The 26123-nt window shown below is 39.3% G+C and overlaps 2 protein-coding genes across 2 annotated transcripts in view; both read right to left on the reverse strand.

The window, feature by feature from the left end:
* s100a10a (S100 calcium binding protein A10a) overlaps positions 1-16248 on the reverse strand; it is a 150955-nt gene extending 134707 nt beyond the window's left edge. The window contains exon 1 of the mRNA XM_072369936.1: positions 16244-16248. The gene's annotated coding sequence lies outside the window, so the exon portion shown is untranslated. The remainder of the gene's footprint in view (positions 1-16243) is intronic.
* efna3a (ephrin-A3a) overlaps positions 1-26123 on the reverse strand; it is a 63426-nt gene that overhangs the window by 32311 nt on the left and 4992 nt on the right. The gene's annotated exons all lie outside the window — the stretch shown is intronic.

Genomic DNA, 26123 nt, shown 5'->3' on the forward strand with positions numbered 1-26123 from the left:
CCCAACTAGCCTTTTATCCCTCACGTTGCAGGTTTGTCCAATTAAGATAATGAAGCCCATGCACCACCCACAGACTGGGTCTGGTCTGGATGCTTTTATGCATCATTTTCACAACACACTTTGTAACACTGTTAAGAAGATCCATATACAAATGTTATCATTATCATTACCAACTGGGTGGGCATAGTCTGCACATCATCCAAACAGCAATTCAGCCAGCGCAATCATTGGATGCGCCATTTGATTCAAGCAGAGAAACTGCCATTTAAGCTCATCTCGACCAATTTCAATCTCTAATAGTTCCATTCTCTGTTAAAGGTGATGTCTCCATTTGCCGGCAAAATGCACCCCCAACCTCCACCAAATCTAACAGGTTGTGCTCCTTTTTCACTGTAAGTATTAATTCTAGCCAACTTTTATACTGGCAGTAGAAAAGGAACAGAACTTGTCTTGTGTCACATTTGCAAGACTGGTGGGGATGTGAAGAAGCACAGTAGCACACCTCCAGACTCAAAAGGATCCCCCCGGGACCTCTCCAAAATCAAAATAAAGCCCCTCCAAAATCTTATAATATTCTGAAAACATAAAGATAATACAAAGGCTGACACACTGAGTTTGACTAAAAATTTGAGGCCTACAGCGGAGAGGTGAAGCAAGCAGCACATCCTCCACTAAAGGATACAACCAGTTTTGCATTTTTATTTAAAGAAAATGTGTCAGAACTACAAACAGAATACATGTGTTCTACATTTTAGAGGTTAGAAAAAGGTTAAAAGAGGATTGCTTACAGTAGAATCAAAATTCAAGGATTTTACATTTTCCCCATGTTATTTTTCCCACATATTGAGTTTAACTTGTGTGATCACATGAGTAGTTGGGCACTCGGTTTCTTCAACACTGAGCTAGTCACTTCATCTGAAGGCAGAAGCTCCAACTCTACAGACTGATTCCATCCTGAGAATAAATTGACCAGAAGTGAGGAAGTGAGGGACCAGAAGAAGAGAATCATTTTTTTGTTGCTTTCTTCATAATGTCGTTCAACTCTTCATTAATCTGTGTCCTCACTGCAGGCCTCTGTTTACAAAATTACCAGATTACTGTTGTAGTGGTCAAATAGCTGCCTCCTCAATGAGTCTTGTATATTGCAGACTGTTCAACTAGGACAGAAAGCTGCAACAATAGTCAACTGCTTGACCAAGGACAGACAGTGCTCTACTTTGCAGCTTTGAAAAGGTTGTCGTGGCAGCTCATGAACCAGTTCTCCATCTGGTGCAGGTTTTGGTTGAAGTGGCACTCCAGCTCACAGAGGCTCTCTGAGAGAGAAGAAAGAGGACTACGTCTCTGGTGTCTGTACAAAATGTTAATGGTTGGAAGGGCATGAGTCTCACTGGAGAGGCTGCTGAATGAGACTGAGGATTGCCACAGCAGCGACCTGGCCGTGTTGTGTTTTATGTAAGGAAATAAAAAATAAAGGAACGGGGCAGCTTGCTCACAGCAACGTTTGGAATAAAATGCTTAAAGATACCATCCTTAATCTTTAGGATTCCTCTGAACATCAACCACGACACACCATTGTCAAATCACACACCCCTACGTCATTTGCACAAGCTCTACCTCCTCACTGAGAGGATTTTTACGTAATCAACCACATTTGAGCTCTAACTATAGCAGCAGAACAAAGGAGTGTTTCCTCCTCCACAAACTCATCCTGGGACCAGTGTGCACTACCAAAGTCTTCTTATGATTACTTCCCCGTTTGGTCAACAATCAGCATTAATTAGCAACAACTGGGTAAATTTGCCATCAGCTGTTGTCAAAAATTTAGCTTCGTCAAGTAAAACATATTCACCTCCTCCAGCATGTTAAGACGCTGTTATTTATTTGAGGTTGTGCTTTAATTATGGCTTTTAAATTTTAAATATTGTGTACCTGCAAACTGCTGCGTCTGCGTAAACTCTTTCTGCCCTGCAGGATACCAGCAGTATCTTACATTCTCCCCCTGCTTTTCAACATTTCTCTCTTTATAACTCTCCCACCTTTTCACTCATGCTGCCCTATTCCACTTAAGAATCAATTTGGTACAGAGGTGCTCTGCCAGTGCCCTCAGTTTTCATTGTTTTTCAGTCCACATTCAAGATGGTACACAGGCAATCTCCCCCAGCCTCATTCCCATCTACCATCCAGCTGAGTGAGAAAGCTTTTCTCCGCTCCATGACACTGCTGAGATGCCGCTGACGCAGTCCACCGTTTGACAAATGAGCCAACAAATTGACTTCTCCCAGCATTCCACAAAACAAAGGCAAAAGAAAACAAATCTTGTTTAACTAAATGCTGGATGAAATGGTGCAATAGAGCACGCAAGCTGTTACAAATAATTCCACTTGTGTGCTCCTCTCTTTCTCTTAATCTCTTCTCTCCTTTATGCCCCCACTCCTCACTTTCCAGTGTTTCCCGCAACTGGTGCCCCAGACGCACATTGACCCACACGTTCTGGACCCAGTAGGGGACCTTGTTCCTTGGCGTCGCTCCACTGCACATGACTGACGTCCTCCTTATGGGAGGAGGAGGTATACACAGGGTGGGACAGAGTCAGTGAGTGGAAAACAGAAAAGCCCTGGGTTCAGCAAGCAAATGTGATTCATGATCAATGGTGCTTCTCCAATTACATACCAATTAAAGGCAAGTCTCAAGAACTGCTCTAGTACAGCACACAAGAGCTTTTGACAGCCATTGCACCAGGCGTGCTATCGCCCATCACAATAGCCATTTATGTAGGAACCAGCTCCCTAATGCACCAACTCTCAACACATACACACACTCCCTGAGGATATCTATTCACATACTGGATGTTTGTGCGTTTACCTGGGTGTCAGCAAAATAAATGTGAGTTTATTACTGGCAGATTAAGGGCAGTTCAAAGGCCTAATGCCTACTATTACATCGATGCTGGTTTAACATCGCCTAACACTCAACAGTCAATATAGAGCCAGGGGAGATGGAGGGAGAGCAGTGGACCAGAACCACCGGGGATAGACAGAGAGCAAGAGGAATGAGAGTGGAAAGCGTGGAGGAAGAAAAGCAGCACAAAAGAGGACTCAAGCATGGCTAACATGGACTGGAGCACAAAGCTTCAAATGATTCCAGTCACATGTAAGAGAGCAATTGGATTATTATCGTGGTTAAATTAGAGCTGGCAGAATGCAGATCACAGTCGGAATCAGCCTATTTGTAATGTGCAGCAAATCTAACAGGGATTGTTTTAACTAATATGTAGAAAGAAACAAGACCTCTCATTCAGTATAAGGAAGCTGAGGAGCAAAAAATAGCTAAAGCATGAGCAACTGAGTCATGCTGTCTCCTGGGGAAAAGGAGAGCAACCAAATGGTTGGTTGCATTTTTAGTCTTATGGATTTATTATATTAATAATGACAAATGAAAAAGTTTTGAAAAATAGTACATTCACAAAAACAGTATATTAGAACCTCTATAGACAAGGTCTATTTCCTTGTCTAATTCTGAGCTTGCAAGCACATCTTGCATTCTTCCTCAGTGTAGGAGTTTTTAAAGAGTCTGCAATGTGGCTGACGCCTCAAGAACATGCCTGTAGGTTGGGTTTTGTTGTTTAGGTTTCAAATTTGTTCTTTGGTTACTTAAGTAGATGTCATATTCAGTTATCTCCTGGCTGGGTTACTTCTTAGGGTCAAGTTGGTTAGTTTTAGGATTTGCTTAGGCTGGTTCCTAACTGAGTGAAATGAGAGGGTAGCAGCCAAAGACCTGTTCAAACTCTGGAGCCTCCTTTATGAAAGAAAGGAAATAATTCCTTTACACGATTCTTCCCAACCAAAACATTCAAATCAACACAATTATATTTACCGTGTCATAGTAACTGGGATTCGTATATACATAAATATGAGGACAGGAGTGTCAGCAGCATGTGACAACATGTTTCACTTTTGGGCCTTATTCTTTCCTTTTTCTTTTATCACAAACAATGGATATAACCTCCGGTAATAATGTGATAAGAGTGCATTAAGTGAAGGATCAAAAGTACTATTTGTAGAATGTTTACTGAACATCAGTGCTACAGATCCAAATCTCAAACTTTCTCTCCCTGATCTCATGATGTTTTCCAATGAAGTCAAGGAAAAGAGCTTAGAAAGAGATGACAGGAGGTTATTTTTTAACTCTTTGACCATATACTTGATGGTTTCTAAAATGCTCCTGTTTCTTGTTCACTGCATCTATCATTTTGAAATCCTTACTTCCGTGTGCATTACTGCTAGTTTTCCTTTGTGCATTTGTTTCACACCTGCTCGGAGTTCTGTTAATTACCCCACTGCTCTGTCACGTACACCTGTTTGCATTTGTCATCATCTCCTTCATTGTATTTATACTCCTTGCTTTCCCTTGTCATTTGCCAGATTGTCATTGTTACAGCTTTGTGCAAGCCTTTTTTTTGCCATCTTCCTTCCTTTTTCTTGCTCAGGCTTAGTTCTTGTTTGTTTGATGTCCGTGTTTGGTGGCGCCTTTTGTTTTATTTGAATAAGAATTTTTCATTCATCACCTGTTTGCCTGCATTTGGGCTCTCTTCAAGATGGGTTTTAGCAAATATTTTCTACCAGTTGATTTTATTTTGCTAACCTTAACCTTTTTCATTTTTTAATTTGGTGTTTTATATACACCAAATAAACATGGTGCACAAGTGAAATCGAATTTGCACTTCTGAGCTGCAATACACTAATGACGGTCTGCATATAATCAATTCAAACTTTCAAGGTTCCATTATGTAACTATTTACTATATAAATTGATGGACCAAGTCATCCACTGGCAGAGGTGAATCAGACACAACAGAAACCAATACAAAAATGTTTTTTCACAAAAAAACACTGAGTCAGTGACTAGTTCCAACAAGCATCATATTTTCATTAGCTCATGCCACATGATTAGTGAGGAAATGGTTCTTGTGAAAATAATTTCACAACTGCATAGATGAAAGCTCTCAAAGAAACTAACTTATGTACATTTAGATTTCAAAGATTTCTAGCTCCACCAATTATGGTCACATCTGCTTACAAAAGGAGAAACATGGCTGTGACTGAATGCTTATTCAAGACTTCAAAATGTCCAGTGGGACATCATTTATGTGCAGTCTATATAACAAACTAATTTGTGTGTCTAAGGAACCAAGAATACTAAATGCGGCAATACTTTCAAGTAAAATCTAAAACATTTTCAAGCTTAAAGGGAATAATTTCATGGAGAAACATCAACATGTGTAACATTTTCGAACAGAGATTAGTTTTTAAGGGCTAATCATTGTCATGCACCATTTATGAGTTTATCAGTGCAAAAAAGAGTGTCTTTGAGAGATACCAAGTACTATATCGCACTGGTGTTATAAGAGAACACAAATATTGTGATTAAACAATAAGACTCAATATTTTTCAATTCAGAAAGTTAATTAATATCCATAATTGTAGCACCACTTGCTGACAAAATGTTGAAAATAATGCAAATAATTTGAAAAGTGTAAAGCCTATAATCATTCACAACAAAGATGGACGGCTTAGTCATCACCTGCTGTTTTCTCACTCTCAGCAACAGCATCCTGACAAAATGGCACTTTGGAATCAGCTTGTATTTAACAGCAGAGTTAATTATCCTGTGTAACATGCTATAATGCATTATTAATGTGTGTGAACAGCATGAGTCAGTGTTCTCTGGCCTCATAGGGGCATTTGGCTAAATTCAAAGTGCTCAGTTATTGCTGATGACAAATGTGGACAGAGCCTTAGATGGGAGAAAATTGCAGCAAGTTTTAACCAGCTGGCTACGGTTTAACACACATATTAATTTGTGAGGAAGTTAGAAGACCTATGACAACCCCAATGTAAAACCAGTTAGACAGGTCTCCTCGCTTGGTGCCCCTTGACTCATCTATGCACCGGGTAGAGGGCCTTTCACCACCCTGCAGCCCAGCTGGGAGAGTTGGGCACGTTTTAGACTGTGGAATGTTAAACTTCACAAATCAGGCACCAAAATCCAGGTGTCAACCTCAACCTAAATGGTAAAAACTGTGTTGGAAATTACACTAAACTTAGATTCTTTTTCGCAATGCTACTTTTTAAAAAAAAAATTGCACTGACTTGCAAACATTTAATCGAAAGCAGTGCAAAGACACGAGTCAGCGATCAATGGCCGTCCTTGAGTGATAGAGGACTTCAGGGCCTCCTTTGTTATCATTATACTGTTATAATAATATTATATCATTATTATTTATGTATGTATTCATTACTGTTTCACATCCCTGCTTATGTAATACTTGCAGAATGTGGTCTGACATTGTCTTGCTGCAATGTCACCGTTTTCGTTTATATTATCACACTGTACAAAATGTCATATATGCCTCAAGCAGTAGAAGTGACTCTTGCAGTAGTGACAATAATTGTAATAGTCTTTCATTTTTAGAATAGCAGCTGAAAAGTCATTTTTCACTATGATACATTCAAGTTGACAAAGTATTGTATAACCTTTTTTTAAACTGCAAAGTTTAAAGACAGCAGCTCTAATGAATAGGATACCCAAAGGATTACAGGGTCCAGAATCTTAATCTTAACAGATGAGTGTAAATCTTGAACCTGGATTATCAAGCACATCTAGAATTGCAAAAACTATCCAACCAAAAAGGGATAGGGCTGCTTTGTTCTCATTGTATCTCAAGATGAGCAAGCACCACATACAGTAGCCTGACTCATGAATTAAAAAACTGCCTACTTAATATGGTAATTGTGTTCTTTTGTTAATAATCCATAATTTTATATTAGGTACACTGCTTAAAACAATATCTATATACCATGAAAGAATTGCTAAAATGGTCTTAATTTCCCATTGCATACTTTGCTGTCTTGTTTTTCTCGTCTGCAGGTGCCTCATAATTCCTTCATCCTTTTTGTGCTTCCTCTGTGGTCTGCTTAAATTGAATTAAATTCAACACAGAAATCGCTTGGTTGGCATGACAAAAGAACAATTGTGTTGCCAAAGTGTGAAGGCAAACAAACAAATTGAGCAAGGAAACAATAAGTAGGGACAATGAGCAGTGATTATAAAGCTGAATTAAACCAGTAATTCTGTGAATGTGCTGAGAACAATTACAGTGAAAAGAGGCAGGTGTTTTTTTTTGTTTTTTTTTTGCCCTACCTGCTGTTTTGTGGGTTATGACAGGTGGCGACAGGCTTTCTGCTCACCCCTGTGCCGCTCTCAAGAGGGACGCAGAATTATTGCTGAACTCATGTTCCCATTTTCTGGCAGTTTGCGCACAGTCAGTGTTCTCTAGCGAGGGGCAAATCATCGTCTTTGACAAAGACAAACAAATCCACCCATGGTCCAACATGTAAATACAGTGACATTGCCCCCTGCGATTCACCACAGAGAACAATGGATGAGGTGTACATAAAAATGGCAACTGTACCAATTGACATTTCTGTCCTATGGAGCAGTACCACAAAGCAATTTGCACTCCACGCACTTACTCCATTCTTTGCAAATAATTACCTGTTGCTTTGAGGCAGACTGCTTGTGTGTTTGAGTATCTCCTCCAGCATGTTTGTGCGTGGAAAAACAGAACTCTCAAAAGCAGAAAAATACATGTGATTATCCTGTAAGCACAACATTGAAAGCAGCAAAGAATGGAAAAAAAGACACTGAGCGCATAATGGGGGCAGATGGACATTTTGAGTCATATGCAGTATGGCAATCTGTTCCATTTTCTAGAAGCCTGCAAAGCAATCACTCTTAAAAGACAAAGCTGCTAAGTACATTATTGTTTGTAGTGAATTCTTACTAACAAGCAGAAGATTTTTTCTTACACGAAAGGACAGCTTTAAAACTGCTGTAAGATAATTTACTTTTTTTTGTCCATATCCACATCATGTGTCTTTTTTACATGATCATATATTAGGGACAACTGCTGCAGAGTATATCATATATACTATAATCAATATCTCCATTTGCACCTTTACACAGACTCTATAATTCACTAATCAATTCTTCAGCATTACAATGGGCGAAAACATGTTTCCACTACTGTAGCTGCGCTGTTCCACCTTGTTTCCAGTCTTTGTGGTAAGATAAGCAAACTGGCTGCTGGCTGTACATTCATAGTAACTTGTCAGACAAGTGGTATTGATTGCTGTTAGCAAGAAAGAAAAGTCCAAAATGTCAAAATACATTCTGAAGCTATGATTTTAAAGGACACTCAGTACTGAAGAAAAACACACCCATTTCTAAATGCTGCAACTTGCAAAACCTCCATAAACACCATATATTTTACAGCTTTTTCAGGCTTTAAAGGGAACAAGGCAGCTCCAATGAAATAACCTAGTAGGTTGCACTGTTGGGAAAATCAAGATCCAGTGCCTGGAGAATTAAGATGCTAATCTTATGTACACATATCACAACCTCTACTGGTCTGATTTAGATCATTCAGAAAATCTTTCCTGCAATACTACAGAAACACAAATGCATTACTAAATCAGTCGCGTATTCTGTAAAGTTAGGGGAAAGATCTGGATTATGGTTAAAACAAAATAAAGCAGGACTTTCTTCTCCACCCTTCCTGCACTGAACACTGGAACTGGATGTTGATTGTGTGAATTACAATCCTCCGACAACAGCGACATATCCAGGGATTCAAAGCTGTTTTATTCTGTTCCTCAAAGCCAGCAACGAGCCTGAGTCCCATGCACCGTGGAAAATTAACCAAATAGTCAGACTGTTTATCATAATTTACATCAACAGATTGCGCAGAGAATACAGATGTTGTGTTTGAACATCTTCATTTGCTGGCTTGGACTTTGGTTGTGTTTGTGATGGTGAGTAATGGATCAATTAAGTCACCGTGTAGTGAGTAGACGCACATGCAGTAGTTAAATACATTCCGTTTTGGTTGAACAGGCTCTCAAAAACTGCAGATGATACAACATGTCTGTCTGGCAGGTTATGTACCATACACAGGGCGGTACAGATTGGCCTATAAGCTGTCAACTTGTGGCAGAGCACCGTGTGAGGCCGACAACATGTTCTGTTGCTTTCTCCTAAGCCACCTTCAGCTTCCTGAGGCACAGAGCATTTTTGAAGGAAGGGCTGAAAGAGGGCAGAGAAATGCAATTACTGGTAAATACAGACTCCCTGCTATTGCAAATTTATCCAGGGTCCAGAAATTATTCCTCACAAGGCTGCTTGAGGTGTGTGTGTGTGTGTGTCACATGGTGTGAATCAATGCGGCGGTGCCATTAAAGCTTATCAGACTCCAGTAGAGCTGCCAAGCTGTGGTCGGCTCTCTCCTCCCCACCCTCCAGGGTGTCTCTTAGTGGCTGTGGCTGCAGGTTGTTGCCCAGTCACACACTCCTGCTGACCCTCGCTGGCTGTCAGGCAGAAAGGCAGTAAGACTTGGCAGCTAGATTTTAGCAGCCTTTAAAGACAAGTCAGTCAAATTCAGTTCTCTCAATTCAAAGCTCATAAATGGTGGAAATGGTGCCCAGGTTGGAGAGTGTGATAATGCTGCCAGTGCTTTTTATGCCACGTTCTTCTGCAATCTCTTTTTAAACTTCCGCTCGCTTTTACTGGCTATTTTCCACACAGCCTCCAAAAACTCCACAGTTTTCCTCCAATCCAATCCAATCCAAGCCTTTGCTTCAATTACAACTTTTCTCCCTAGCTCTCAGAAGAAAATGACTTGTGGCAACTGTGACAACATTCTTCATCTCGGGAAATGTACACTACAGACTATATTGTGCTCTGTGACAGTTCATTTAAAGACAGAACAATAGAGCCTGGAATGAAACGGCAATGAGGAGCACAAGCAGTCAACAGATTCAATTGTTATCAATGGATTTGCAGTTCTGCTGAGTTTTAAGCACATTTCAGTGTTTTTTTTTTTACTCTAATGAATATAAATAAATTGTAACCTGTTCCGTCTTGTGTCCTATCAAAGCAGCTTTTTAATTTCTGCATGCATTTACCTAAATGTGTGGAACTGACAAGTAAGGATGGCGAACAGATCTATTCAGTGTAAGAAATTCTGGCCCTTTAATCTTAATTTCATCTTGTTGAAGCTGTGCTACAAAATTTGTGAAGCATCTAAATAAATCACAGATCTCTTCACACCTCAAAGTCTGTTGTGTTATCTCAGAGATATACAATACACAAAGAAAACTCAATAAAATAAATGAAAGCAAAAAATATATACTTGGTCATTTATTTATTTATTGATAAATGATCTGAAACTATTTATCAGTATGTGACCTTCGAGGATTAGCAGTGAATTGAAGGTTTTAGAATAGTCAGGTATTATTAATCAGTGGGCTGCCCATCAGATGTAAGTTAGTATTGTGTTTAAGTGAAACATATGGTGATCAATTCCAAATTTCAATGCACAGGTTTGTAGAAGCGTATCATGGCTTGTAGGCATGTGTATTTGCAGGAAAAGAGGTTTTGACATTCATCGTGCTGAAGAAGGGTATAAAGTCCAGACCACAGACAGACACACTGTGTTAAAATGGAGGAAATTCAAGACCAAGGTTACAGTCCAGGAGCAGTCGATCAACAGTGATCTTTCAAAAAGCTAGGTGTATGATGCAAGTTCTCAAAGGAGCCCTGGCAAACTTCTAAGCATAGGGCTGCAAAGAGAAAGTCATAGTTTTCCAAAATGAAAATTGCTGTCCATCTCCAGTTTGCTGAGGATCACCTTAATAAGTCAAGTTAGAGTGGCTGGAAAATATTTTGTGAACCGATAAGATCAAAATATGAAAGACAATGGAAAACATTGAACACTGGCACAAGCCAGCCTTATCCCTTCTGTAAAACATGGCAGTAGTGGTATCATTATTTGGGCAGATTTTGCTGTATGTGGACCAGGATGGCTTGTAATGATTTAAAAAAAAAAAATAAAATCCTAACCAAAGGAAAATGTCAACTGTCTGTGAACAGCAAAAGAAAAACTGTGAGTACATTCACCAATTAATGTTGATAGAAGAGGAAATTCAATGCTTTAAAATGGCAAAATTAAATTTATTCTCATAAATATGTTGTAGAAAGACATTAAGTGAGCAGTTCATGTATATAGCCTATTTATTCCACACCATCCACTCTAAGTAAAAAAAACTATCAAATGTGGACCCAAAATACATATGATCATGCAGCCACATTTTGTTTGAAAACAAAATATCTTCGCATGTATCAGCATGACTCAGTGTGTAAAAAAGCATGGAATCAGTGTTATCAGTCATGCACCAAAAAATCCTACTAAAAGAACCATTAAGCTAGAAAAAGAGTGTCTCAGTGCCATTTACATTAAAAATTTTAGCTGTGTCATGTTTTTTTAAATTTTTTATTCTTATTGATTTGAGTCTGAGTGTCTTATGCAAGCTGAACAGGAAGTGGGGATACCATTCCTGTTAATGTGGCTGATATTTTCTAGGTGTTGGAAAATAGTTTTGCTCAGGTGCAAAACAATCTTGGTTCCATCTGTTTTTGACAAATTTGACATTGATTTTTTTTCCGCTGCAAGCAGTAAACGACAGCAAGTTGTATGGCCACATAAACAACACTTAGTGTGAGCAGCACTAAAGCCGTCTCAGTCAAAGCAAGGGAATTTCCACACACATCATGTTTCACTCTATGGCTAACTTATTTATCTTAAAAGCTATCACATTTTTCCTCATAAGACCACTGAGAGCAGAAAATTATTCAGATTTTCTGAAAAAACAAAACCGCAATAGTGTATATTCTGATAATATAATGGGTTTGCATGTAATCTACTTTAAGCAGTTCTCAATGAGATGATAAAGATAAAAGTCAAGGATTAGATTTAGACAAATAACTTATAAAATATTTTCCAGTGTAGTTCTTTCGCCTGAATTTATTAAACTCAGTATACTAAACCGCACTGAGCTAATCTTAAGACGACCTGTGGTGCTCATTCCGAGCCATGTAGTTTTTCATTCCACTGTAGAAGTTTTACATAATTTAGAGAAGAAATACATGGTTATTTATGATATAGTGGCACTCTACTGCGTACCTCAATTCAGCTACTGTTTGAAAATGAGCCGTTTATGCTCCTGTTTCTTGAACATTCTCATTATCAAAAGCCCACTTTCCACAGGTTGGTGAAGCTTTGAAATTAAAATGTTAACCTACCAAGTAACACAACTTCTTATGGTTGAAGGACGTTAAACAATCAAAAAGAACATTGGTGGTCAGCTGCAGGTACTTTTGCTTTAATTAGGGTTAATTAGTGATTTTATTTAATTTTTATTTGATTTTATTATTTCAGTTTGTCATGTGTCTTTAAGAGCAGTTGTTGCATTATGTGATATTGTCTGTAATTTCTCTTTTTGTCACATTTTGTCATTTAATGGTTACGTTCTGCATTTGTCATCTGCGATCCCATCAGTTTCTTGTCCAGGTGTTTGCAATCACCCTGAATTAACCTGATGAAGAAAATTGTGAACCAGACTGGTGAGCTGCAGGATTGTGACCCAGTTCTAAGTTTTGCACATTACCCGTGATTTCTTTTTCATGAAATGGCATCAAAAAAGGCTTAACTTTTTGCAGGAAGACTGTTTCCCATTTACTGAATGTTTTTGTTCCTTATCCAAAACTTATTTGAACTTCACAGATTTTTCCGTCTTCTGTAATATATAATATATCTAACATTTTGTTAACATAATTTTTTGTTCTTTGTTGGAAACAGCAACAGTTCCAATACATCTGCAGATGTTTGGGCTTGAATCCTGAAGATAAGATTGTACCACAAATACACCCTGCAACAAAATATTCACAAAATAATATTATATAAATAAATATTGTATGCCTCTGTTTAAAAAAATACTTTTTATCTACTTATTGTGTTTTGTAATGGTGGATTAAGCCTCTCAAACAAAAGCTGAAATTCAATCATTTTAATGTAAATAGTAAAATGTATATGTTGGGCATATAAAGAAACCCATAATGAGCTGTTCAGAGGAGTCTGTAACATCTCATATCTCTCACTATTACTCACAAACATGCAGTATATGTGTGTGCATGATTGAGGCCCAAAATAAGGAAAATGTAAGACCTGACATCTTCGACAGGTAGGCCTGTTTGACTATCAAAGTCATTTTTGTGTTAAGTCACTGGCTCCTCCCAGGTTACGCAGTGAAGTACCTCAAAAAACAGAACCTGTTTAAAGTCTTTGAAACGACACAAAGCCACACTCTCTTTCATTGGCAAACCTGGCATCCGAACATTCACCCACCATCACTCTCTAACTGGAGAGTCAAAATAGATCCGTCCGGTTTGGCTTTGACACAGAGACATCAAATGTCTGCCAAAAGTCTGCATGGTTACTGGATGTGTCCTATGCATTATTCATCTGTAAAAGCATTGTGTGTATGGGTATCTTTTTTCCCCTCTGTGCAGGAGCTAATCGTTTTTACACAATCATAGACGGCGGTGCTCATGCAGTGACTGCAACACAAAAGGTAAGGTTGATCATTGTGAATTTTCCTTAATTAATTTTCCAAATAATTTCCAACGTATTTAAAGTAGAAGAACAACTGATAAGTACAAGCTCCAAAGTACAAGACCTGAGCTGTTCAGCCATGATATGAATAATTATTAACAGAAGCAAATGAACTAAAGAATACAAGAGCAGAATATTGCCACAGTGTAATCAGGTTTATCCCTTTGTTCAGTGAGACACACACCGTAAAGACTTCTGGTAAAATGCCCGTATCACTTTTTTTATTTTGTTTCCACCATAAAACAGGAAAGTAGAACAGATGATGACTTAAGATCTGACCATTGATCGATCTATCTGTCTGTGATTAATTAATCTTCACTTGCATGCTGACCTTATCTTCATCATGCAGAGTGCCAATGAGCTGTTTTTCTTCCAATATTTCCATCAATATCTATGGATCACCACAATCAATACACCAAATTACTGTATTAGCAAATTGCTGGTGCTTAATCTGCAGCATTATGATAAAGACAGGGCCGCTCTCTGTCATATTTAAGAAGCAGTTACGCAGGAGCTAATTTTTCATATTACCTTGCCTGTCAGCATCATGCCATACATGCCACACGTCACTGATGGGGTCATGCATTTTTCATAAGGTTGTACATGTATTTTAATGAGCAGGACTGATGAGGTGTGCTGCATCGGCACGGTGGGCAGCCTTCACCACTCCCTCTCATTCACAATGCTCCTCACAACCTGTCAGTCAGCCACTCCAAGGCCTTTTCACGTCTGTCTCTGGTAGTACTCTCGAATATCAATCACAACAAAATCTTTGCATATTTTCGTCAGATAATTAAGAGGAGATTGCAACGTGGTGCAGACGATCAATCTGCAAATCAGTGGACCAGATTAAATCCAAATTCTGACTCAATTTCGCAGATGGCAAACTAAACAGCCTAAACTGACAGAGATGCGTTTGGATGGCAAGTCGGATGCCCCCCTGCCGGGTGGAGGAACCCATGTCAATGCCTGAGTGTAATTTGGAATTAATGGGACGGTAAAACTTTTAATTCAAAATCCCAGCCTTAGGGACAAACACATTTGCATACAAATGAACACAATTTCCTGTTTGTTCGGTATGCAAATACAAAAGAAGCAACTTACAGAGGGGCTGCCAGAGTTGAACAAGCACCGCGACTGTCGCCCGAGTACAGACAGCATGGGCACCCAACCGAGTACTTCAAACACAGCTCTGTTTGAGATATCTGACTACAGCAGGGACAAGCTGAGACCATCCTGAAGGACCACACAGCCTTGTGGGGCTTGGGATAACCTTTCTCTCCTCACCTCATTTACACTTGGAAATGACAAGCGAAGTGAGTCTTCCCCTATACACAAAAGGTAATTAAAGACTACTGACCTGAGGTAGAGAAAGAGTGAAAGATCCCAGGGGGATGTGGCTGAAATGCTCACAGTTAAAATTGGAAATATTTCACAAAGCAATTAACAAATTACCCCTCTTTAGACCTTCCACTAGAAACCAAAAAAGTAATCTCAAAAAGCAATTTTGTATTAACTCTAGATTTTCCTACGTAACAGAGATTGATAAGCTTTTCTGAACAATCCAAATCGTTTATGGCATTTCATTCCGTGGTTTTTCATTAAAGACTGCAAAATGCTTTGAATGCCAGTGATACTCACGGTGTGCAGTTGTGATCTGATAGCACATAGCTCATCACTATAAACATTAAAGAGATAGGGAATGAAGAAATCTTGTTTGCCATTAAGTGACTGGCATGTTGGATGAGGCACAACCCCCCCCTGCTTGTTAAATTCGCCAGCCAGGGAAATCTGCTTGCCAGGTTGGATTTGGTTCAGACGTTAAACACTGCTCTTAGTGCCGTGGTGTGCTGTGTTTGCATTGTGTGGGATGCAGCTAACGGAGACAGTCATTATTTATTTATGTTACACATTTGAGTGACAGCCAGACAGGCTATTTTTCACAGCAGTATCAAGACCCATACACAATCCACCATCCACTAAATAGCAGGTTCTGTAATTAAGTCTTGTGTCATGACTAAAATGACCCCAAACATCAAGCTACGTTAAAAAGCAGCTCGCTTCCCAATGACTTCTCATTAGTAGGCTCTGCAGCAGCTCCTGTGTACAATCCTCCCTCGGAACTCTGAAGGTGACATAGCAGTTACAGTGGACTTTGATGGGGCGCTGGGGAGCTGCACTTCATATCACTGGACCGCTTCCTCTGCAGAGTAAAATGTTTCAACAATCAGCAGCTATTCGGGAAATAAGTCAAATATTTTTCTCTGTGCTGTCCATGCGACCACTGGTTAACATCCAGAAAAAAAAAATTGTTCCTACCTGCTACAGATATAATCCAATCGATGTATCGGTAATTAATTGAGTGTTTGCATCAGCAGGACATCTGACAGATCTTCCACATTCGCCTCAGCATCTCACAATACTAAATCAGTGGGTTAGGGGTAATCAGAACAGGGGACACTATAGTGAATTAAGAAACAGCTTCAACATGTTATTAAAAATTAATCTCAAATCTATCTGCAGATGCAAGGATTTGCTCAACTGACAGGTCAGATAGGCTCAAGGTGCCTCCTCACCCACTAAGCCAATCTTTCAGCCTGGGGATGGAAACAAGCGCCAACGCTGCTGGGCCTCCAGTTACCATCGGCCCGATCACATTGCGCATTCACTCGCTGACTGCAGGGCTGATTAAATCTGTATTTAATTGGATCAGATCTAGTCGTGATGAAGCCCTCCCCCTGGCGTTTAACCCACAGTCCTCTGTCAAGTGAGAAGGGAAAAAAATACTATGGGGGAATTAGGAGAAGGAAATGAATAGCAATGATAGGCTGTGCTAATAGCCAACACAGGAGGGGTGGTACACACCAGAGAGGAATCTGTCTGTATGTGTGCTTGTATGTGTATGTGTGTGTGTGCGTGCCTGTGTGTGTGAAATTGCACCTCCTTTCTTTCTTCATTAGTTGCACAAAATATTATTCAATTCATACACTGACGTTTTTTTGTTTGACTGATGAGCTGTTTTATAAAAGCACATCACTGATAACTCAACAGCATTCAAAGACTTTACCCCAATCAAAACTTTAATCAATTTGTCGTGATTACTCAACATGTATTTGAACAGATTTGCATAATTTCCCAATAGTAAATACAGTTTCACAATTATTGCCAGTTTGAGAGTCTCCAGTAAAACTGAACAGTGCTGTGTTTAAAGACAAACTTTGTGGTTCTTTTAAAGTTTGTGAATTCTTTGAAATTTTCATAAATTTGACCTCAAACACTATCTAATTTTTAAGTTTTTATTTATGCTACTTTTAAACCTGGAACTCACATCAATGCTTAGATTTCAGAACACATTTTAAAACAGGCTGCTGTCTGAATGGCTAAAGATGTGGCGCTCTATCAAAGACGAATCTTCAAACACACATTTGTGGAAGTGCATCATGAACAAATTAGATTTTGTTCAACCTTAGAACAAAGGTTGAAAAAAGTTACGATTGTAAAGTTTTCACAATCAGGCAGATTGTGCCCAAGTGAAGGAAGTTAAAGACCAGTGTCATTTCTCCAGAACTGGTCGACCAACAAAGATCACTCCAAGAGCCAAAGAGCAAATAGTCCTCTAGGTCACAGAGAACCTTTCACGCAAGTCCATCATCAGGAAAACACTGCGCAACAGCGGTGTGTTTTTGACAAGGTTGAAAGCAGAAAGCCTCTCAGCGGTTTTCTAAAGATCACATGTCAGAGGGCTGTTGAAATGTTTTGTGGGTGACCAAAATAAAACTCTTATGTTATATTATGTTTGGAGAAAGAAAAGTGCTCTACATAAAAAACCGGTGAAACATAGTGGTGGAGGCATCATGGTATTGGCCTCTTTGACTGCATCTTCATGTTGGTCATGACATCTGTCAATGAACTGAATATCTAAAGAGCAAGCCATTCAGGAAGCTAAACAACAACATTCAGTACACAAATTGTCCCAGCAAATATGGTTGAAAAGGACTCAAGTTAATGTTTTGGAATCGCCAAGTCAAACTGCTTGCCTCAGTCCAATAAAAATACTGTGGAATGAGAGTTCACGGGAGAAAAAGTGATCAAATTAAAAAGTTTAGTTAGGGCTATTGCCGCTGCCACTGAATATCTAAAAGGCTTTCAAGCATGTGCATGAAAAGACAAAGTATCTTCATGCTTTTGGCTTTGTGTGAAAGGTTAAGTTGAGTCTAGCGGCAGAGAGACAGATGCTACATCATAGATAAACTGCTCAATAGTGAAAGCTGGATACTAAAGGTGGAAAGGATCTTAGAGAATGGATGTACATTATTGGGGTGTAATTCCTCCCAACAGTTTCACACCGATAGTATAGACTATCAGATAAAACACTGTTTCTGTTAAGCTTTTTGCTATATTTGCTATAGCAGCGATCTAAAGTCACAAGAGAAAAGGATTACAGAAACTGTAAAACCAGAGCTGTTTACCCGGCTCTTCAACTGTCTCACTTGAGAAATGAAAAGAGTATTGCATTGCTCACAGGCACCATGGCAATAAATGTTGAAAAAGAGTAGAGCATTTGTCTTACAAAGGCTGACAACCGGATATTTCAACCATAACACTGGACGTTTCTGCTCTGCCTATTAATTTCAGCTCTGTTACAGGAATCCAATTCTAGTGTTATGAATCAAAGTCTCATGAGAAACATACTGTCTCCTAGTGATAGGTGTTCATGTTTGACATGAATCATTAGATGACCACATATTAATGAATTTAAAAACGTGTTTTTTCCTTTAAAGGAGCGAATTTTACAAAAATCTAACAGCAGGTAAAAGATAGAAGTATCAAGATAACAACACAATGTCTTACACATATGTTGCAGTCATTTCTTGTGACTCTTTAAGTTGATTTTGCTCACTTTAATAAATCTCACAAGTTATGCTGCCAGCCTTGACAGTCAGTAGCTTGTTACCATCATAACATTGCGTGCCCTTGCTTGTTTTCAATAAAATGTTGCCTGACGAAAGGTTGTTTCATTGACACCTGGTTAAGGTTTTCCTGCATATGAAAAAAAAACACCACTGAGATGATAAGAAACAAAAATAATTGGCACCTAAAAATAGTGTTTTACCGCATCATTGGCAGTGGTGCAAGGAGGACTTAATAACTACCATCAGCAGCTCATTTAAGCAGCTCTTTTAAACACATACTTGTAACCAGCTTACTTGTAGTGACCTTCTTCTGTCTCAGCTAACACAGAGTGCAGGTTAGTGATTAAAGGTGTCATTTCACCCGCAGACCTTGGAGGTCAAGGAATTCGGGATGAATTACCTTTCTGAAGGCCAGACCTATCTGGAACACCTCAGAATGAACCTCAAGGTTGATTGAAAAAAGGTTATTTGCATACATGGCTTTGAGCAGTGGCTGGTAGGGCAGCTGGTAGGCCTGGTTGGGCTGAGATGGCAATCCTCATTAAGTGTTTGTTATATATGGATAGACAGATAGTGTGAAACCTACCAAAACTGTAATAAATAATACAGCAACCTGTTTTTAGAATCAAATTGGTTCTGCTCATAAATAATACATATGATGATGGTTTGTTGATAAACTCTCTAATGAAGATGAGGTGGGGACAGGGACTTCGCTGCTGAACAGCATCTTATTTTTTAGATTTAAACACTGAGACCTTGAACACTAAGCACAATGCAGGAATGCTAATGCCCTTGGCCTTTTTGAAACTGCTGCTATCTTCCTGACACTGCGCATTAGCTAGAGATATGATTTCCTGGGCAACAATTTACAACCATGTAGCAGGCACTGAAGGGTTAGAATAAAAATGAATGCAACCCCTAATTTAACCAAAAGTTCATTCCCATTAGGAAAATTAAAGCCTGTCGATTAGATATTCAAAATGCTATGAGAATTGCAAATACCAAGTGCGAAGTCATTTTTTTGGAAATGTTAACTATGGTAACCAAAATAGCAACTTTCTCTCAACAGACAAAAATGGCAACTAAAGAGTTTGATGCTGCAATCTACACCACTCCAGATCAAACAAAAAAAAAAATCAGTAATTGATGTGATTTGGATTGTCTACAGTCTCTTCCTTTTTTCAATCAGTACCATAGTGTTTCAACCAGCATTCAACTCTCTCTGAGAATAAGCCTCCTGGTAGTAAGCCACTTTCCACAGGGGGAATCCATCTTCTGCAGTTGCTGTGCCTCACACCTACTTCTCCCATCGCACTGTACACAACAACCCCAGGCTGTGTATGTTATCCTCTTCACTACATCTTTTAACTCTTAACTATGTGCTCTCCTGTTGTTCACCATACCATCGCTGCCTAGCCTTCCTCTGTACCTTTGTCGTTTGCTGTGTGTGTAGCAACGTATTAATTTTTAATTTTTTTGGCTTCCCCCTCTCTGGCTCCCTGACAAGCCTGTTCTTGGCCCTGTCATTGACTGCCACCTGTGACACAGGCTTTCACGAAAGAAGGGGTGTTTCTTCCTTCCGTCATATCATAAACCTCCTTCTCCCTCTTTCTTTCCTCTCACAGTGCACAAACACACACACACACATCTGCAGCTCCTTCCTGCTGTAGATTCTGGTGATGATGATGACAGCTGCTGAGAGAGATTTTAGAGACCTTCCACAGCAGCAACTCAAATAGAGTGTGTTCAAATATGTGCACATGAAATAGAAAGAGATGCAGAGTAAAGGATAGATAGATAGATAGATAGATAGATAGATAGATAGATAGATAGATAGATAGTCCTTGATTTTGCAGCAATGCCTCCAAGCAGCGTGTTCTGATACAGTACGCATGAGCACCAAAAAGACCATTGAGGCCTCTACTTCCTGATACATCATTAATATTCTCCATACACACTCTTCCTCTCCTCTATGAATATCCCCTTCCCCCCAGTTGCCAATCCCCACTTTCACTCCACTTTCTGCCTTTACATCTCTGTGCTGCTTTATACTGTATCCTCCTCCTCCCATATCTCTTTTTTTGTACATTTCCCTCCACCAACATCCCTTTCTTCCTTTTCCTTTTCCTTCCACATTTTTTGCCACAATGTCTTTTACCTCTCCCTCCTGGGAAGTGGCACAGAATCCCTTTAAGTGCTGCAAAAGCAAATCTATTTATCATAACCATCTATCTAACACTGTATGGACCTTAACCTACAATGAAAGCTATGCTAATGCACAAAAAAGCATGGGCTGCAGAAAATAAGAAAAAACACATTTTCTCATGTTTTATGACACTGTACAAGAAAGCCAAGTGCATGTGCAGTCAGCAACAAATTTCTAAATAATGATACAACATATGTGATTCACTCTTTCAAATGTTATGGAGTGATAAATTAAAGGGAGGCAAATGGGCGGCAGGGCCCACTCTCCTCCCACGCACGGCAGTGCGGTTGAGCGAAGGAGTCTTCTGGGACTTCCCATTGACTCCACACAAGGTGAGAACAGAGCAGGAACAGAAGGCTGAGCGAAAACACTTCAAACAACACGGCAGGAAGACAGAGAGAGCTGCTGCTCTGCGAGGCAAATGCAACCAACAGAAATGAAACACAAGCGTGAGGGACCAAAAGAGACAGAAAGGCCAAAGACATGAGGACAGGATCATTACTCTGCTTTCAAAGACAATCAATCAAAAAAAAAAGCATGTTCGCACGCAGAACACACTCACACAAAACAACCAAGACAGACAATGAGACATGAAAACACCTTAAATGCCACCTAACTGCAGCCAGACAAACACAGAGTGAGAGCACAGCAGGACATTGATATTCTATACACCCACACACAGCATGTTGAGGAGCTGAGCTCGTCTCTTTGCTTTTCCCAGTTTTACACACTAGTCTAGACCAGTGCTGCATTACACAGGTCATTACCATGAGAACATAAAGACAGTTTTTCACATATATTGTAAACACAAATGTTGTTTTAACACTGTAACAGTTTCAAAAAGGTGCCACTTACCATACCTGTTGTGTATAGGCCACAATTGCTGAAAAGGAGCTGAGCAGATCAAATAAAACTTAATGAGAAGACTGATACCTTCTGTAGTTAGGGGAGAGTCACGATTAGCTCATTTTTCATGTAATAGTAACATGTTTAATTTTCTAACATGATATGTTTTCCTATGTTCTATTATTAATAAAATATGTTTGTTAGCATTCAGTTTTTATTTGCATTTTACACAGCATTCCAACGTCTTTTACATTGTGGTTATAAACACTTTCTTATCCCTCTGCAAAGCACCCTCCCAACCATAACACATACAAGCAACAGAAAGCACTGTTTCTCTCACAAACACTACACACTGATGAGGAGAACGGCAGGGGAAAGGATCCTCCACCCACACTTCCATAGCTGGAGGATGCCGTTATGAGTCACGTATTGTTCATATAAATCAATGAGCGACAACACCACGAAGGAGGAAAAAATGCAAGCTTGTGAGTAGCAAGACATAATTATGCATGTGCCGTAGCTCATGTATTAACCATAACTGAATTTACACATCAAGGCGGCAAATGAATTCCCAAATAGATTTTTGATGCAGACCAACACGAGATCTGATTTAATGATGTGTTAGAAAATCTCGTCGTGGAGGAGAGGATGGAGGATGATATCACAGAGTTAAAGTCTGATCTGCTGACTGTGTATAATATATGATATTATGTAAGAGTTTGCATGCAAGTCTGACACTGCAGAACATCACAACAACTTTGCCACATCCAACTGTACCTAATAAAATACTGATAAGAAATACAGCTGATTGTGAAAATTAAAAACCTTAGCACATGACCTCAATTACAGATTAAATAATGTGCCAAATATGGCAATACATTTTCTGGGGGTAAGAGGTTGACCACCAGCGGATTTCAACCATAGATCTTTGTATTCCCAGAAAACATGACCCACTGACTGCATCACTGACAAACTGAGCACAGATGTGTATGAAACTGGGGCATTTTTGGCCAATTAACCCTAAAATAGTTCACAACAGTGAACTGTTTTTTTGTTTTTTTTTTATTTGTGGGGCAGTGAGAGCTAGAGTGAAATGGGCTTTATTGTGTGTACTTGGAAAACACTCTTGAATGTCTGTCCCAAGTTTCAGGCTGATATCTTGACTCGCTGGTTTGTAAAATTAAAATGAATTGGCGTATTGAAATCTCCTTACAAACTTCACATCAGCTAAGTCTCCAGATCACCCAGAGTTAATTTCACAACAACTGGTTTAGCAGTTTGAATTTGAAAATTGACAAAAGTAAAAGAAAGACGGGAAAATAAAGTTTTAAAGCAGAGGACTAATTGAAAAAGGATACTGACAAATTCTGAGATCATAATGAGAGATTAATACAGCCACACGTATAAATGCAGTATCTTAGGCTTTGAGAATGGTGAACCTTGTCATAAAGTTGCATGATTCTACTGATTATGGTTTTGTTGCAAAAGCATCTTTTGGGGGCAAAATTTAATGATAAGATTGGAACAAAAGCAACAAGTCTTCTGAAGCCTTGCAACTTGGACTGTGACACACTTAGGTCATGACAAAGATGTGACTTTGGCTGGGTCATGTCATTTGAATCCATCCGCTCCACCAAGGTGACTGATTTGTCTGGCATGAAACAAGGCTTTCTTAGTTCAAAAAAGTCTGGTCCAATAAAAACCTAAAAGTACCTTTAGTAGGATAAACATCAATGTCAGGCTGTCATTGAGTGTTGTAGAGCTGCGCACCGTGACACATTTCAAGTGAGCAGCACTTTTTTTCCACCACTCCAAAGCCATGCTGAGCTCCACTTTGCTCCACTCAACTACTTTAAACTCAAGCAAAACAGAAATGTTGGAATGATTCGGCATCAGTGCAAACTTATAATTATGTTAAACTCTGGCAAACGTCTCTTTGATTGGCCAGGGGGAAAAAGAACGCTCTACCCTGCAGAAAGAGATTAAAGTAAAGTCAATGACAGACTGAGGATGAAAACAGATTGTAATGAGTTGACAGCTCTGTCTGATATCAGGCGAGACCAGATGACTTTCTTACACTATTTTTTATCTATATAATTTCAAACTCTTTTTATTTCTTTAGTATAACAGAAAATAAAATTAGAGACTTTAGTTACAAATCTATAGTATATCAGATAGTCATAATTAGTTTAATTTTGATATAATGTTGTAACACTCCCCAGATGGACCTTTTTCACAGTACTGGATGAAGCAGTGACACCATAGAGAGTGTTTATTTTCATGCAGCTACAGTATGTTGCTACCTCACCAGGCAGTGCATTGGAATATCTCTAAATGTTAACTTTGAGCAGCCCTCTGGCTTCCTCACAACAATATAACTAATTTTGTGCCAGGAGGTTGCTTTCTGCACATTTCACTTGCATTGCACTTTCAAGCTCTAAAGATTTTGCTATCTAACAGTTCCACTTGAAGACTGCACTGATTTAAAAGTTCCCTCAAACGCACACAAAAAAAGGATGCATTAACTCACTGGTTGTGGTTGCTGCTCCTGCTGTTGCTGAGGGGTCACATTACTTTTTGTCATTCTGGATGCACTAAGCATGAAAGAGAGATTTCAATTTTCTTCAAATATTCTTATTACAGGGATGACGGCTGCCGAAGGGTCTAAGACCCTCATATAATTACATCTTCAATAGGAAAAATCTCAGTTGTAACATCTATCTAATTATTACCCTGCCCATATCTGAAATAGCCCTCATATAAAAAGTAAAGTGGAGCCGTATCATCCACTAAGCTGTGAGGACAGTTTCCACTTCTTGTAACACAGCTGTTATTAAGAACCAAAGAGCATTAGAGGGAAGACCTGCAATGGCTCAACACCTGAAGGGAATGAACAGAGAACAAGATATGACTGAGCACAAACCTGCGTCCTCTCTCGCTGACTTTTTTAAGAAGTAACACTGATAACTCTGAGGGTGCTCGGCGGTATACAAAAAAAACACCTCAACTGACATATCTCAGAGGAAGGCCTTTGCTTTAACAAAAAAGAAAAAAACATTTATTTTGACCAGCTGCCGTGGCTGCCATATCGTTTTCTGGGCTATGTAGCATAACAAGACCCATTTTCCAAATAATCAAGCTCCAGCCAGTGACCGTCCTCCTATCAACACCTTTGATCTTCTTCCTACGTGGCAGCCATTTTCATCATAGCAGCAGTGTAATTTCCCTGTGGGTAACGTGCACCATGGTGCGGACTCCCAGAGTAATGTACTGAGGAGCCACCGTTCAGAACTTGGAAAGCCCTCTTTGTAGAAAGCATTTGCATTCAAATCATTGAGTCTGAAATTGGTTTTACCTGTCTGGGATAGGGACTATCTCCTGTGGGTTTCCACTGCCAGTTAGCTGCAGTTTTTATAACCTTGGACTGCAGGAATGCTAATGGATTTTGATGGCCTTACTATGTTTTTCTTTGAACTCCTCCAGAGAAAGCAGCTGCCACACCTGGGTTAGCTCTTGGATGAGAACCTTGACACCTTTCCATCAGAACCCATAAACAGTTTATAATGGCCCACCAAACCAACCAATTTCTTATACTAATGCAAGCTTGGAGTGGATCTATAGAGGAACCAGAGAGGATATGGACATAGAAACACCAAGATGGAAGATTTAATCATTGCAGAGTAATCGTCAAAGCTTTCACAAACTTTCACAAACTTTCTTTGGTTTGTATCTATAACATAGAGATTAAAATGTTCCCGGACAATTCAGATTCTGCTTCTAAATTCTAGGATTGATAACATACACAAACATTTGTCTTTTCCTTAAAGGCTAATCCAACAGAGTGGTCATAATAAAACAGACAACAAACAGAAACTCTTCATCACTGAAAAAAGAATATTATATCACATCTTTTGTTGTACAAAAAAGATCTAACCGATACTGAATTGCTATCTTTAGCATCAAAGATAGATGAGGCCTCTCTTTTCGGTGTCGCTGCACCAGCCAGTCACGGTCATGCTCAGTCAGACTGAAAACTGGCCAATTCCGGTCATCGGCCGGTTTATCCGTGCATCTCCACTCTTATGCTCCAGGTGGATTGAGGGCCACTTCCTGAGGTTTTATCAGCATTCCAGCCCACCTTTGAATTAAGCTGCACTACCATGTCAAACAAATTTCTCCCAACAGCTGCAGCCTGCATTGAAGGTGAAAGCATTTGTGCTATTTTTGTCCATAATTGTGATTACGTCTGTTGAGGTTAACTGAATAGTGTTAAGAATTCTTAAATCTTTAGTGACAGAATGAGCCAGATGTCTTGTCTCAGCTTGCTACACCATACAAATAAGCAGTGAGACTTTTGGCAAAAACAACCGTATACTGATGTCTCACCTGGCTCTTCAATCTGAAAAGCGAGCAGAATCTAGAGTGAGTTCTGATGAAAGTCCTTCAGTCTTATCTTGAGAAGGAATAACTTACAGCTTAAGTGTCACAGACATCCTTCTTTTTCATTTTTATGTTACAAAAAAAGGTTGCACTTTTTTAAAGACACAGAATCATTCAAATATATATTTTTCCCTTTCATCTGTGCCTGCAAT

The sequence above is a fragment of the Leuresthes tenuis genome, unplaced genomic scaffold (assembly GCF_036924035.1).
Source record: "Leuresthes tenuis unplaced genomic scaffold, fLeuTen1.0.hap1 SCAF_18, whole genome shotgun sequence".
Taxonomy (NCBI): Eukaryota; Metazoa; Chordata; class Actinopteri; order Atheriniformes; family Atherinopsidae; genus Leuresthes; species Leuresthes tenuis.